We start from the raw sequence: 16,250 nt of genomic DNA, 5'->3' as shown, positions 1-16,250 counted from the left end.
TTTCCTGTCCACCCAGCTGATTTGGAGCTGCTGGGTTTTGCCTTTTCAGGCTAATTTTACATAGGCAGAGCATTGCCTATGGACTGCTCTATCTCCTGCTTGGTATTTGAGTGCTTCAGTTCCTTTTTGGAGTGAGCAATCAAGAGCCAAGCAGGCATGGATGCAGTTGTGCACTATCTGGATGATTTCTTGTTTGCAGGTGGGGTAGATTCTGGTGAATGCCAGCATCTGATGTCCCAGTTTTATGACCTGGCTAGTGAGTTGAGGGTTCCCTTGGATACAGAGAAAATGGAAGGTCTGGCCCCTGTTTTAACCTTTCTAGGTATTGAGGCCCAGTGCTGCACGCTGCCCAGGGATAAGCTCTATATATTGCAGACTAAGATCCGGAAGATTTCAGGGCCCGGGAAGGTTTCATTTTCTGCCCTCCAGGAGCTGACAGGGCATTTAAATTTTGCATGTAGGGTCATAGCACCGGGGCAGGCGTTACTAAGTCAGGTGTATGATGCCATGGCAGGGCTTTCATGGCCTTACCACAGATACAAGGTTACAGCAGCCTTAAGTGCTGGCCTGGCTGTGTGGTCCTCTTTCTTGCAGGAATTCAGTAGGGTTTCGTTCTGGAGGGAGGACCTGCTCCTGGAAGTGGAGCTACAAGTCCACTCAGATGCATCGGGAGCATTTGGGTTTGGGGTTGTTTTCAGGACTTCCTGGTGTAGTGGGTGATGGCTGCAGACCTGGATTCAGGAGGGGTTAACTAGATTTAACTTTTCTTGAATTCTTTCCCATCATGGTGGCAGTCTACTTGTGGGCAGAGAGGCTGCAGAACTCTACTGACCATTTTTTGTGTGATAACATGGCCACAGTCCAGGTTATCAACTCCCTTACATCTAAGAACCCTAGGATTATGGGTCTGGTCCATTCCTTTGTTCTCCAATGCCTGCATTTTAATGTTTTTGTTCGGGCAAGGCAAGTACCGAGTATTAAGAACATAAGAACATAAGAAGAGCCTGCTGGATCAGGCCAGTGGCCCATCTAGTCCAGCATCCTGTTCTCACAGTGGCCAACCAGGTGCCTGGGGAAAGCCCGCAAGCAGGACCCGAGTGCAAGAACAATCGTGTTGCTGATGCTCTGTCATGGAATCAGATAGAGAGGTTTCGACAGCTGGCGTCACTGACTAGGGCTCAGCCAAATGCTGTGCCACCCAAGATTTGGGAGATTGGAGAGCGCAGTTGGAGAGGGCCGTAAGCCTATCCATTGCACCCAGCACACTCACCAGCTATCAGAGAGCAGGTAGCGAGCTCAAGGAGTTCAGGGCCAGCAGGGGCTATGCACAGGTGTGGCTTATTCCGGTGAATTTCCTGCTGGAATTCCTGGTGGATGGCAGGAGGAAGGGCCTATCTGTCAGGACACTGCGAGGTACGCTGGTGGGGCTTTCCTTTGTGGCCAAAGCAGGGGACTTTCAGGACCACTTGGAGGACTTTAGGGTCCATCGTGTGCTGGCGGGCTGGGCTAGGGAGCACCCAGCTGCCCCAGATCCCCGTCGCCCTTTTTCACCGAACCTGCTAATGGGACTCCTAGGTCAGTGGGTCACCATATGCTCTTCCACTTATGAGGTTCAGCTGTTTCATGCAGCAGTCCTCACACTATTTTGGGGGGCATTTTGGATCAGGGAGGTGGTTGCAGGGTCCAAGTTGGTCTAATTTCTATGTGCCCTCCTGCGGTCTCATGTTAGTTTTGAAGGGGATTGTGCTAGTATTAAGTTGTGATGGTCCAAGATGGACCAGCGGTGTAAAGGGTGCACCATCATGTTATCATCTTCCCCGATGCCGAACATCTGCCCAGTAAAGGCTTTTCAATGCTTCTTAGAGGGGAGGGGTTAGAGCCAGGTTCAGAGCCAGGTTATTTGTTTATTCATGGTGGGTCTCCCCTCAGAAAGTTTCAATTTGGGGTGCTTACCAAGCTAGTGCTTCACAGCCTGGGAGTGGACCCTGCAGCGTTTGGGACCCACTCATTTAAGATTGGGACTGCCTCCACGGCAGCTGTTATTGATTTTCACAGATGTGGGTGCAGGCCATTGGAAGATGGAAATTGGGTGCATACAAGTGTTATATTCACCCCTTTGACAAGCCTGGAGGTCCAGAAGCCTAACTGTAATTATTTTTGTATTTGGAAGGTTGCTGGATGGGGATGGAACAGATGCGCATCCTACTCTGCGGCCATAGTATAATCTTCTGGGTGGGCTGTAGGGCCACAAAATCACATTTTGATTTGCAGCTGGGCCTCAGTCAGTGGGCCACAGTTCAATGGCTGGGCCGGTGGGGAATACGCTGGGAGGGTTCCTACCCATGTTATTCCAGCAAGGTTTGGTGCAGACAGTTCCACAGGACGTGATCATCCAACTGGGGTGGAATGGCCTTGGTTTACTTAAGAGCAAAGCCCTCAGTTTGCAGGCATGCCAGGACCTGCATGTTCTGAGGCAACGTTGGCATCTGGTTCATCTAATATCGTCAGACATACTTCCTTGCAGGGTCTGGTGTTGTTTGGGGAACCCGAGGTGTATAGATAGGGCCTGCAAGAAGGTCAACCAGCAGCCTCGGTTGGCTCTTCTGGTACATGGGGGTTTGGCTTTACATCACCCTGATATACAGCACTCTCAGGCTGAACTTTACAGGGCCGATGGAGTTCCCCTGATGGATGCAGGGAATGACATCTTTCTAGATGACCTGCAGAGGTGTCTGCAAGAGGTGCTTCTTGGCAGTGGGGTAAAGGGGGACTAAATAGAGATTTGTCCCCCTTTTGTGGCAGCAAGGTGCAGGAAGGGAAGTAGGGAAGACAGCTAGGTGGCTCCCTTAGGCACCTTTGGAGGTGATTGGTGGCTCCAGAAGCCTGCCAGTCAGGGTTTTAGGGCCCGGGGGCAGGATATGGGCTGCTTTGGGGCTAACTTACCTCATCCACCCAGAGTTGTGGGGCTCCGGGGGGTGGTGATGTAGGAAGGCCCCCCTGCTTACCTACAGGGTCTGGTGGGGGTAAGGGGTAAGCAGATGGGCTTGCCCTTTCCCCAGCAGGGGCTGGTCACCCTATAGCTGTATTACAGCAGCTTGCTTATAGATAGTTCCCGCACCTAGGTTTCCCCTCTGCAGGTTTAGTTTAAGGGGTTTGTTTGAAGTTTAATAAAGTGGCCCTTTGTTCAACCCAGCTTGCTGTGTCCATGTATTATTTCAACCCTCGGCCGCAAACTATCAAGCTTTAGCTGATCAACTAAAAACTGCCCAGAGAGCTTCAGCTATGGTGGGGTTATATTAAATAAATAAATAAATAAAAAGTAGTGATTAACTACTGGTGAACTGTGGTCTGTCTCCTGTCCTGTCTACACTACATAAGGGAAGGATCAAGGTTCATTTGCAGCCTTGCATCAGATTATTATCAAGTCATAGCACAGAGGTCATGTGAAGTAGAGCTCAAGGTCATACTGAATCTCAATGCAGAAGTCAAGCCACATTGACACATATTCGTTGTCCTTCATTTTTCTATTCCAAATGAAATTATTCTCTTTGTGTCTCCCCTGTCTACTTCTGCGCCTTCTAAGTCGCTTCTTCAGTTCCAGCTATTGTGCTAATATATGTAGAGCAGCATTTCAGCTGTATTCCACCGAGCACAATAGAAAATAATAAGCAGATAACTCATTATGCACCAGGAGCCATTCAGAATGGAATCTGCAGAATAGATCTGAAGCTCGGAGCAAAATGTTTTAAACAAACATATACAGGATTGCAATGGAAACACTGCCAGGATGAGAAAATGCAGCTGTCAATAGTAACCGCCTGTCAATGTTTTAACAACAGACTATATAATACCACAAGGTTATCTGTCTCAACACAATTGCCTGGCGATGGAGAATGATTCACTTCAAAAAGTCTTTCTCAGAAGAAGGGAGTGTTCTGATATTTGTATGGCAAAATGGGGTGGGAAAAGGAGGGATTTTTGAGGCCTTTCACAAAGATAGTATTGTGGCCAAGCCTGATTCCTCCCTCTTATCTATCTGTGTGAACTTGTCTTCTTCAATTTGTCTCTGTCAATTTGGAAGCAAATCATTTCCTCTAGATAGAGACTAGTGATGGAAGAATCTGCCAATTTTGGTTTCTTTCAGTTTCTCGTTTTTCCAGTACTAAGTTCACTTTGCTTCATTTCTGCATAAGTTTGATTTTTTTTAAAATGAAAATCTGCATGCATTTTTATCTACATTTCTCTTAATATACACTGTTGGTACACCATTTTGTCTCATATACACATTTTTACCAGCTATTATCTCTATTACAGAGTGAAAGCCTATTATAACATAGTGGTCGGGTGACAAAAGATGCACCCACATGGTAGAGGTTCTGCATTATAATGAAAACTGCACTGAAAGGCACTTGAAATGATTTTTTAAACATAAAATGGGGGACAGGACTGGGGAACCAGTAACTGGGAGCAGAAAGAGGAAACCAAGAACAGATTCACGAATAGGCAAAAAAAACCCCATTGTGGTTTAAGAACTTGCCTATAGCAAACAGATATTTCTATCTAACTCTAAAAAGCAAGGAAATTGGGCAGCTATCGTGAATGCACCAGGGAAGCAGGACACCTGACCTCCTCTCTGACATATTGGACTGCCCTACAAATTTGTCAAAATGCAAACACAATTTTGGTTGGTCTTTCACAGTCCAATCCACTTCCTGTGTAGCTTGGAAGAATTTGGTAACATGCTTATTGAGTTCTGCAGGATTTACTCCCCTGCAATTATGCTTAGGATAGGTGAAACTGACCATGGGATGGGAGGCCTGGAGTGGGCAGGGGAGGAGGAAGAAGGAAGGGGGGAGGAAAGGAAGAAGGGAGGAGGAAAGGAGAGGAGAGGGGAAGAAGGGGAAAGGCAGGTCTGATCATTTGCATGCTTATTGAGTTCAGTGGGATTTACTCCTGTGCAATCTTGGCTAGGATAGGTAAAACTGACCATGAGGGAGGAGAAGGGGGAGGGGAGAGTAGAGGGGAGGGGAGAGTAGAGGGGAGGAGGAAGGGGGAGAGGGGAGCAGAAGGAGGGGAGGAGAAAGGAGGGGATTGGAAGGGGGGTGAAGGAAGGGGGAGGGAAGGGCCAAAAGGGAGGTGATAGGAGGGAGGAGGAGGGGTGGTCAGGTTTGATCATTTGCATGCTTTTGAGGTCAATGGGAGTTACTCCCATGCAATCATGCTTAGGATGGGTAAAAGTGACCATGAGGAGGGGGAACGGAGGGGGAGGAGGAGGAGGGGAAAGGAGGCAATTCCAAGGGGAGGGGGAGGGCAAGGGAGGGGTGAAGGAAGGGGGAGGGAAAGGCAAGAGGGAGGGGATAGGAGGGAGGAAGAGGGGAGGGCACATTTGCTCATTTGCATGCTTTTTCAGTTCAGCGGGATTTTCTCCTCTGCAATCATGCTTAGGATAGGTGAAACTGACCTGGGGGAGGGGCAGGGAGGGGAGAGATGAAGGGGAAAGGGAGGGGAGGAGATTGGATGGGTGGGCACTGGGCAGAAGGGAAGTCCCTTTCCTTTCCAAAAGGAAAACATTGTGAACAGTATCATACTTTTTCAAGGTTTCCTCCACATTTTTTTTATTCTACACCAAGCACATGTAGCCTCCCACCAAAGTTTAAACCAAAGCTGTCCCTGGTCACATCCACACTAGATCTTTATTTCACTTTAGACAGTCATGGCTTCTTCCAAAGAATCCTGGGAAGTGTAGTTAGTGACGGGTGCTGAGAGTTGCTAGGAAATGCCCTGTTCCCCTCACAGAGCTACAATCCACAAAAGAGAGGCTGACTGTTAAACCACTCTGGCCACTGGAGCTGTGTCAGGGGAATATGAGTCTCCTTTCAGCACCCTTCACAAACTATACTTCCCAGGATTCTTTGGGGGAGGCCATGACTGTCTAAAGTGAAATAAAGGTCTGGTGTGGGTGTGGCTCCCTGATTAAGCAAGCCCAGCAGCTGTGAGTCTGGCTTTTAGAAAACAGACAGTTGGTGCTTACTGAGCATGTCTGGCCTTATCATTGAGATCAATGCAATATTTCTTAAATTAATTAAAAATCAGCCAGGCATTTTTTTAATTTTTAAACTGCCGAAGATGAAGGTCAGAGTATGGGGCAAGGTCAGTAACAGGATTATAGGCACTCTGTGAACATGGCTGATTTTTAATGAATTTCAACAAATTATGAGAACTCTGTCAGAAAAAAGTCTGAAAGGGGTCTTTTCTCTCTCTCTCTTTTTACACTTTGAACTCCCGATTCTCTCTGATGTTTTGTGTATCGCCATTAAAATTCAGAGAGTTGTTAAGCAAGTGTTTCTGAGTTCAGGACTCTACGTTTTGTACGGTTTTGTTTTCAAATGAGTTTATGGGAAGCATCAAAATGGCATGGGGGTGTTTTCAATTTAACATTGCAGAATGCAAAAAATCCATGCTGACTATGCTCTTATGGCTGTGTAATATAGAGCTGCAGAGGAAAAGAGGGGAAGAGAAAAACCGCTGCTGCTGCTGCTGCTGCTGCTGCTGCTGCTGAGACAATAGCATCACCAATGCAGCTGAGGGGTGGAGTGGAAGGGAAGAAGCAGGAAGGGTAATACTGAGGGCAGAACAGGTTAACAAATTAAACTCCATAGACTATAACGAAAGGGCTTGAGAAGTAACCAAAACTGAATAGAAGTCTTGAGTGACAAATAACCCCAGAAAAAAGTGGTCAAGAAGGGAAAAAAGGGTGGGAAACAGGAAAAAACATTTGGAGAAAAATTAAAATAATGCTGACAGGGGAAAAATAGCTCAGAAACTCCCAGGGAAGTAAATGGAAGAACTCGCCCAGAAAAGGAACACTGAGGATGTAGAACATAATAGCACAAACAGGAAAAAACAAAGTAGAAAGTGAAGCTGATGTAAGAGAGAATGAAAAACTTCCCTATATGCATTTCAGCTCAGACTCAACCTTAAGGGTTAAAGCATGTGAGTACTGGAAAAGTTGTTTGGCAGGATGGGCACTTGGTGTGTTTTTCTATGTTGTGAGTTAAAAGATGTGTAAACTGCTGTACTGAATATTTTACTTGGGGGACATGGTTATACCCACTGTATATCAGAATCTGTGGTACATTGAGAAATGTTATAATGGGCTTCCACTCTACTATTGCAGATAGCTTTTTACAAATATATATATTTCACTATGCTGATTTTAGTACACACTAATATATGCATCTTTGCACTCTTTTCTGGTTGGTAAACTGCACTGTGAAATTCAGAGAAGTAAAACTTTCATAGGTTAGCTACATTCCCACAATTGTTCAGAGAGTGCATATTAGATGGCATCACATTAAAATGTAAACCAAAACAAATTTCTTCCCTATATCTACTAGAGACTAGGGATGGAATGATCTGTCAATTTCCGTTCTCTCAATTTCTCATTTTTCTAATCTTAAATTAGGTTCCCACATTTCTGCAGCAATTTGCATTTTTTTTTAAAAAAAAAAATCCTCATGAAAAGTCTTCAGCATTTTAGGGAGAAATGCTCCATTTTAACTGCCAGGGCAGGGACGAAGTGCTTGTGGGATTTTCTGTCTCATGTGCCAAAATAATTTGACTGGTCTTGGGTATTATGCAGCATGGTTTAGGGAGGGGGAGGGTGCCCTTTGTCTCAGGCAGCCAAATGTCTTGCTCCAGCCTTGGCTGTTGAGGTGCTTTGAGGGCCACCTGCTATGACAGAGCATCTAAGTAGAAAGGGGAAGGCTTGCTCTTCCCTACAACCATGATACTAAATTGTTTAGCATTGTTAAAACAAAAATGTATTGAGAACAGCACGAAACGGACCTCTCCAAACTAATGGATGGTAAAATGGCAAATGCAATTCAAGGTAAACAAGTTATGCATATACATATTGAGGCAAAACATCTCAATTTCACCTAATTTGATGGGGTCTGAACTGGCAGTGACTGGCTAGGAACGAGACCTTGAGGTTGTGGTGGATAGCTCGATGAAGATGTCAGCGCAATGTGCAGTGGGTGTGAAAAAGGCAAAATCCATTCTAGGGATCATTGGGAAAGATATTGAAAATAAAACTGCCAATATCATAATGCTGTTATACAAATCTATGGTGGCTGTGTTTGGCATACTGTGTATAGTTCTGGTCGCCTCACCTCAAAAAGCATATTGTAGAGTAGGAAAAATTTCAGAAAAGGGCAACCAAAATTATCAAGCAGATGGAATAATTCTCCTATGAGAAAAGGTTGTAGCATTTGGGGATTTTTAGTTTAGTGAAAAGGTGAGTAAGGGATAAAATTATAAGAGTGGATAAAATTATGAATGCCATGGGGAACGTGGATAGAAAAAAGTTTTTCTCCCTCTCTCCTAACCATAGAACTCAGAGACATCCAATAAAGCTGAATGTTGGGAGATTTAGGACAGACAAAAGAAATTATTTCTTCATACAGCACATAGTTAAACTGTGGAATTCGTTCCCACAGGAGGCAGTGATGGCCACCAACTTGGGTGGCTTTAAAAGAGGATTAGACAAATGCATGGATAAGGCTATCATTTGCTACTGGCCATGATAGCTATGCTCTGCCTCTATGTTTAGAGGCAGTATGCTTCGGAATACCAGTTGCTGGAAACCACAAAAGGAAAGGGATCTCTTGCACTCAAGTCCTGCTTGCCGGCTTCCCATGGGTGTTTGGTTGGCTACTGTGAGAACAGGATGCTGAACTAGATGGGCCATTGTTCTGATCCAGGAGTCTCTGCTTATGTTCTTAAAACACCCCCTACCCCCACCCCACTGATGTAGAAATGTGGACAGCTGGACTTAAGAGCTGAAAAATGAGAAAGAGAAAAAATTGACAGATTGATCCATTCGTCTTACAACTAGACTGATCACCTAATATTGTTTGGGGAGAAAACTCCATATACTCTTCTCCAAATAGGTCTGTGCATGGACCCCAAGATTTACCTTGTATCTGTGTATTTTTTTTTTAAATGACCTGTTTCTGTGCTTGGGGTTCTGAACCACTCTGTTAAAAATGAAGCTCTCTGTTCCCCATCCACTATAATGGGGAATCTAAAAACAGCAGTTTTCTCCTTTTAGCCAAAGCAGACAAAATTTAAAGGCACAAGAGCCCTTCCAGAGTGGATTAAGTCTGCCAGATTTAAGGCAGATATACTCAGGGCTTTCATGCAAGACAATCTTCTGGCGAGATTCATGCATAGGTATGCTGTTTGTTTGTTTGACCTCTGCGGAATGATGCTGGCAAGGAGTAATTTTGTCCCCTGCTCAATACCTTAGTAACCTCCTTATTGCCAGATATAGAAGAGCTTTTACCATGGCGAGATTCAACGTGATGCCGTCAGCTTTACTTGAGGGTAGGTTTCATGGGGTCCCGCGCTCGGATAGGCTGTGCCCATGTGGAACTGGAGAAACTGAGACAATATCCCATGTCCTTTTATACTGTACTTTCTACCAAGATACCCGCACTTGCAGCATTACTCCTATCATTCAATCGATACCTGGCCGCGACTCATTATACTATACAAGACATTTACTGCAAGATCGCCACCCTCAGATTACATTCATCGTTGCTAAGTTCTGCGCCACAGCAATTATAATTCGTAGAACACTGCTAAATCAAAAGTCCATATAACGAGTATCGACACTGGTTTTAATTTGTTTTAAAAAATGGTTTTAACTGTATGATGATTTTGTATTGGCCATCGGCCGCAATAAATATATATATACGTTAGGGCTTTCATGCAGAGTTTAAGAGTGTGATTTTTAAAAACCAAAGGAAAAGTCTATGATTTTATTCATTTTTTGCCAGAAGTAGATGCAATTTGCAGGCATAGTCCCCTGTTCTGAGGGAATGAAGCCCAGCAAATTTCAGAATGATAGCTGCAGTGATTCTTCCAAAAGGGTTTGAGGGTTCAGACAACAGAAATGATAGGTGCAGGGTAGAAAAAAGGGAAGACTGGGTTTGGGAAAATTTCACACACCCCAGCAAGGAGACATTTACCCCAAAGGTATTTGGTGGGGATGAGCTTCTTTCCCCCCCCCCAATGTATTTTTGGATATACAGCCTCTTCTCCATGCGGGACTGAGATTCCTGCATTGACTTACATAAGGGAAGGGAGTGATAGAGGAGGAGAACCATGGATCTCCAAGGAAGACTGAGATCCAGCAAGGACCCTGTGAACCAAGAGTCTTTTTTTTTTTTGCCCACCCATCCACCACTTTTGGGGAATACAATGGAGATTTCTCTATTGACTTTCATAAGGGAAGGCATAGATTCACAGAAAAACAAATCCAGTTTTTAATCCCTCCCCTAAATCACAGTGATTGGAGTGCCCTGTGAAAATAATTCACTGTGAACAAAAGTTAGACTTGTTTGTCAAAATGAAAGATCAACCACTTCTTCCCCACCCTCCTTTCCTCTTGAGTTCTAAGCATTTCTTAGAGGGCAAGGAGGTTATAGCTGTGCATTTATTTGGACATCCAAAGCCACTGAGATGCTTGGAAGCTTAGAGAGATCCTGATCTGCCTCAAGTTGTCTTATTAATGATGTTATATGACTTGGAAACATGAGAATTCAGGATACTCAAGAGTTGGTGCACACCCGAACCTCCTATCTACTTATTTATACAGTTTTCAAAGTTATTTTCCTTAGCTTGTAAGAACTTGCCCTAAGCATGACAATAAATACTTGAATTCGAATAATACCATTCAATTTAGCACTACTAGCACTCAATTTGCATTGTGCAATTATTTGAGGTGGAACTTGTAGAGTTGTAATTTCCTGTTTTTGATTGTGTGTGTCACACACAGCCATCTCTTTATTTTTAACCCTTTACCTTACTGACACAAACTCTTAGCCCAAGTTTTATCTTAACATACTAGTATATAGTTCACACATCATTAATGTTTACTTAGAAATAAGTCCCATTGAGTTTATAAGGACTTACTCTCAAATAAGTAGGTACAGGACTGCAATCTTAGGAGAGGGGCAAGTTTCAGAAGTGATTCCCAGCATAGCTGTTTCAAAGGAAATGCAGAAGTTATTGGGCATGCTTAACAGAGATGCTCTGAACTGCTTCCTGAGGCTTTGAAGAATTTAGAGAAAGGTATTTTGACCTGTGTGTATGGTGACAGACACAAGTCCATCCACGCTTCTGAAAGTCCCTCAGTCAATTCCAGCTCTGGAACTTTGCTAGCTGTGGAGATTTAGCATGAATAGATGCTGCTCACCCATGTTAAGATCTCATTTTCATTCAAGCCACCCTTTGCATTTTGAATGAATGTAGAGATATTTTCACATCGGCCATAAATTGTCATTTAGGGGCTTGGCAACAGCTCAGTGAACCTTGAGGGGATATTTTCTTATGTGGATTAAAAAGGTCTCCGCTAGTTTCACAAAACTCTAGCATTAATTAATTGAACAGCAGTAAGTCCAAATTGGAGCATTCACCTCAACTTGCACATAATTAACTGGACCCATGCTCCTCTACCTACATAGACAATTCTCAGCAGAAATCTAAGCTTCTGAGATCAGATTTCCATTGAAGGCTGCAAACTTAAGCACGATATCTTTCAGCAGGAACGGTGTTTAAGACTGTGGTCTGTCTAGTCTGTTGAGGCTGGGCATGAAACAGGACGCTGTGGTGCTTATCTTTCCCTTCCAGAGGGTAATCTGCTTTTTAAATGAGTGGTTTATTCTTAAAACATTTTCTCCCCTTTCAGGTTAACTTTATTGGTTGAGGGTAGATTTAATTATTTCTGCTGCTCACTTCTTAATGTAATTTTCTGGCACAATCCAGCTAAAGTCAAGTACTTATAAAATCCATTGATTTCAATGAATGAGTTAAGACTGCAACCCTAAACACATTTACTGGAGAGGAGGCCTTATTCCATACAGTGGGACACTTATTTCTGAGCAAATATGCATAATATTGTGCTGCACATCTCTTCTGTTGAAATCAATGGGACTTCAGACTACTGAATTGTGGTTGGGGTATGCCTTTTGCATTTATTTTATATTTTGGGGAACCATTGTTATGGGATACTTATTTTCAGTATAAATAAGTAAAACAGCAGAAGGAAATAGAGCTGCTTCAGTGCTTAATTCGGAACTACTCCTGGCAAAAAGACTAGTGCAAGCTAAAGTAACTGTAACACTTAATTCGTCTTTCAGGCTAGCTCATTTATGAGTCCTTGCAATAATAATGTGGCGCTGCATTGACTACTGCTTGAAAGCAGCATGTATATTAACTGAATCCAAACACAACAAAAATGCTGTTAAATTGTTTGCCCTTGGCATGATGTATTGTAACAAAGCATTTCTGCTGAAAAATGCAGTGTGGCTTAGGATGAACAGAACCGTCCTGTTCTGGTTTGTGTCCTTTCACAGAAGCAGACTAGCAAGTCCATTCCATCCAATGACCATGTTTTTCGTTTTGTTTTTTAGGAAAATGTTTTAAAATCTTCACACTTTTACCAAGTTTTACATTGTTAAAAAAAGTTTCCATTTGTTTTTAGAGTAGTTATGAAGTGGCCCAAGGGCTTTCCTATTTCTTTCTTTTCAGTCATTGTTTAGAGCTGCTTGGAAGAGCATTAAAAATGTAACTAAAATCGCCTGGAAGCAGCCCCTTCCTGAGAAATTGTACAGAGGAAAAGGTGGCTGTCCCTCTGTATCTATAAGGCAGCCATCTGTTTTCTGAACAAAGTCTCTGTTAAGGTTACCATGGACATTGTACAAAAAAAAAGATGGCTGCCCCATAAACACTTGAGGGTAGCCATCTTTTGGTCTGTATAATTACCCAGGAAGAAATGACAAGTCATAATGTACTATCACTTCAAGGGGATTTTTAGTCACTGTTTTCAATGAGTGTAGTGTGCCATGCTTGAAACAGCAAGAATTTTTTTTAAAAAATAAGGCAGCCTTTAGATTACATCATAAAAAATGTAAGTTATTGAGAGAACTGTGCTCTGGAAAGGTTTGTAGACATGCAATTGAAGCTGCATACCTACATTCTGATCTGACCGTTGAGGAGGGTTTGCTCCAAACTGCAAAAAGCAAATGAAATCCTCCCCCATACCTAATTATGGCACAAGGACTAATTAGTAGTAGTAGTAGTAGTAGTAGTAGTAGTAGTAGTGTTTCTTACCTGTCTTTCACCATACGGACCCAGACTGGGTTACAACAACATAAAACTACAATACAATATTGCAATTGTTCCATCAGAAAAATAGGATGGGTCCTAAAAATATATATCTAAGGCCAGGGTAAAGAGGTGCAACTTCAGCATACAGTGAAAGCTACCCAGTTATGATGGTAGATACACTTCTGTGGGAATGGAATTCTACAACTTAGTGGCTGCCGCAGAGAATACCCTCCCCAAACTTCTGAGGACTACCCAAGAAGCCCCCCTCTGTTGATCTTAACATCCTGGAAGGTCTGTAGGTAAGGAAATGGTCTTTCAGATGTTTGGGTTCTAATCGTTTAGGGCTTTAAACACCAATGTGAGCATCTTGCATTGGGGCCAGAAACAAACTAGTAACCAGTGCAGCCCTTTTAAAAACAGAGATCTAAATGAAACCCCAGGCAATCACCTGGCTGCTGCATTTTGGACCAGTTGAAGTTTCTGAGTCATCTTCAAGGGCAGGCCCATGCAGACCACATTGCAATAATCCAGTCTGGAAGTTATCCAGGCATGGAGTGCAGTGCTCAAGTCTCTTGACTGGAATGATACCAATGCATTTATGACATCTACAGAGACTTTGTCACTTGTTCCTCCTCCATCAGAGGCGTGGAGGATGGTGAGATGGGACAAAGTCTTTTCAATTTATTTGTTTATTGATTTTATTTAACAAAATTTATATAATGCTTGCTTATAAAAAACTAAGTGGTTTACAAAAGACATTAAAATAAATACATACATAAAGTTAAAAACAAGAAATTAAAAACATTATTTTTTTAAAACAGCTAAAACAACAACAACTAAAAAGATTAAAACACAGCAACATCTGTGTGTCTGGAATGGATAGGCTTGCCCAAATAAAAAGTTTTAAGCAGGTGCCAGAAGAAATACAGTGAAGGTGCCTGCCTGATGTCGATAGGCAGGGAGTTCTAAAGAAAGAGGCACAGCCACACTAAAACAATTTCTTTCAAGTTCAGAATGAGCATTAACTGGTATGGTCGCAAACTTAATGGCAGCACTGAAATTGTGGAATACTCTCTCGAGAGGCTCATTTTGACCCTTTATGAGTTTTAAGGCATCAGGTGAAAGCAGCTATATTGCAAATGGCATACAGAATCTTAGAGCTTTATTTTCAGTTTAACCTTGCAGCATCTGTTAAAATGTTTAGCTTTGACTATTTTTAATTTTTCTTACTTATTTGATGAAAACTGTTTTTGTTAAATGCTTTATAGTCCTGTATGGACCGTAATACCTCGCTATGTAAATACCTTTGATCCATATGGATTAATCTGGGAGAAAATATCGGCCAAAGACTGCTGTTTTGTGCAAACCAACTTCCAAGTAAACATGCATAGGATTGCATAGGATTCAACAAGAACCACACTGTTCCATGCATCAGGGCATCCACATAGTAGGGCAGGGGTGGGAGACCTTTCTCAGCTAAAGGACCACATTTCTTCTACGGGAAGCTTCCAGGGGCCACATATCACATATCACATAGGGCTTGGGGAGCATGCATTGATACCCTGGACTCTCCATTGTGGAGTCCCGCAGGGATTGGTCTTGTCCCCTATGCTTTTTAACATCTACATGAAGCTGCTGGGTGCGGTCATCAGGAGTTTTGGAGTGCGTTGTCACCAGTATGCTGATGACACACAACTCTATTTCTCCTTTTCATCTTCTTCAGGTGAGGCTGTTGATGAGCTGAACCGCTGCCTGGCCGCGATAACGGACTGGATGAGAGCTAATAAACTGAGGCTCAATCCTGACAAGACCAAGACACTGTTGGTGAGTGCCTTCTCTGACCAGATGGTGGATGTTCAACCTGTCCTAGATGGGGTTACACTCCCCCTGAAGGAACAGGTTCGTAGCTTGGGGGTTCTTTTTGATCCATTCCTGTCTCTCGAGGCGCAGGTGGCCTCGGTGGCACGGAATGCGTTCTACCACCTTCGGTTGGTAGCCCAGCTACGTCCCTATCTGGAAAGCGATGACCTCGCCTCAGTTGTGCACGCTCTGGTAACCTCTAGACTGGATTACTGCAATGCGCTCTACATGGGGCTGCCTTTGAAGACAGTCCGGAAACTTCAGTTAATGCAAAACGCTGCAGCCAGACTGCTGACGAAGACCAGGCGGTCCGCACATATTACACCTGTTCTGGCACGTTTGCACTGGCTGCCTATTTGTTTCCGGGCTAGATTCAAAGTGCTAGTTTTGACTTATAAAGCCTTACACGGTGCGGGACCACAGTACCTGGCGGAACGCCTCTCCCGATACGAACCTACCCGCTCACTACATTCAACATCTAAGGCCCTCCCCCGAGTTCCGAATCACAGAGAGGCTCGGAGGGTCGTAACAAGATCTAGGGCCTTTTCAGTGGCTGCCCCCGAATTATGGAACAGTCTCCCCGATGAGGTCCGCTTGGCGCCTACACTTCTATCTTTTCAGTGCCAGGTGAAAACCTTTTTATTCTCCCAGGCATTTTAATCTACCTTTTAAGCTTTTAATGTATATGAGGTTATTTATTGTTTATATTTATGTTCTATTGTTCTTGTGATGTTATTGTATTTTATCCTATGCTGTACACCGCCCTGAGAGCCTTCGGGCTGTGGGCGGTATATAAATTGAACAAAATAAAAAATAAAATAAAATAAATATCAGGGGTAGAGCCAAAGTGGGGAAAACAATTTGTACAGTAGACTACATCCCACATACGTCTTTCTATCCTCTATCAAATCAAGCAAGAACCATTATTACATTTGAGGGCACATTCCAGGAAAGTCCAAAGCAGGACTGTTAAGAGGTGTGGCCTGGGGAGAGGGCATGGGCTGAAAGAGTCCTGAGGGTGAAACAGAGAGCCCTAAAGGCCCACATTTGGCATCCAGGCCTGTGGTTCCCCAACCCTGTAGTAAGTCATCAGGGATCTATTATAACAGATTAGCTAACCAACAGGGGCATCACTAGGGCGGTGTGGCAGGTGCGGGCTGCACCGGTGACACCACCAGATGGGGGTGACACCCAGAGCCGCCGCCCCCAGG

This window comes from Rhineura floridana, chromosome 8 (assembly GCF_030035675.1).
Source record: "Rhineura floridana isolate rRhiFlo1 chromosome 8, rRhiFlo1.hap2, whole genome shotgun sequence".
NCBI lineage: Eukaryota > Metazoa > Chordata > Lepidosauria > Squamata > Rhineuridae > Rhineura > Rhineura floridana.
This window is presented reverse-complemented; position numbering follows the sequence as displayed.